Here is a 481-nt window from a genome sequence, read left to right on the forward strand (position 1 = left end):
GTGTGGATTCTCCCATGTTTAACAAGAACTGATTTCTGTGTGAAACTTTTCCCACAGTCTAAGCACTTATGGGGTTTCTCTCCTGTGTGGATTCTCTGATGTATTATAAGGACTGACTTCCAACGGAAACCATTCCCGCAGTTGAGGCATTTATAAGGTCTCTCTCCTGTATGGATTGTCTGATGTGAAAGAAGAGCAGATCTCTCTATGAAACTTTTCCCACAGTCCAAGCACTTATGAGGTTTCTCTCCCGTGTGGTTTCTCCCATGTTTAATGAGGTCTGATCGCTCTATAAAACTTTTCCCACAGTCCAAGCACTTATGGGGTCTCTCTCCTATGTGGATTCTCTGATGCCTAGTAAGGAGCGATCTGTGTCTGAAACTTTTCCCACAGTCTAAGCACTTATGGGGTCTCTCTCCTGTGTGGATTGCCTCATGTTTAACAAGGCCTGATCTCCGTTTGAAACTTTTCCCACAGTTCA

Source organism: Terrapene carolina, unplaced genomic scaffold (assembly GCF_002925995.2).
Source record: "Terrapene carolina triunguis isolate 2854851 unplaced genomic scaffold, T_m_triunguis-2.0 Scaffold990, whole genome shotgun sequence".
Classification (NCBI taxonomy): Eukaryota; Metazoa; Chordata; order Testudines; family Emydidae; genus Terrapene; species Terrapene triunguis.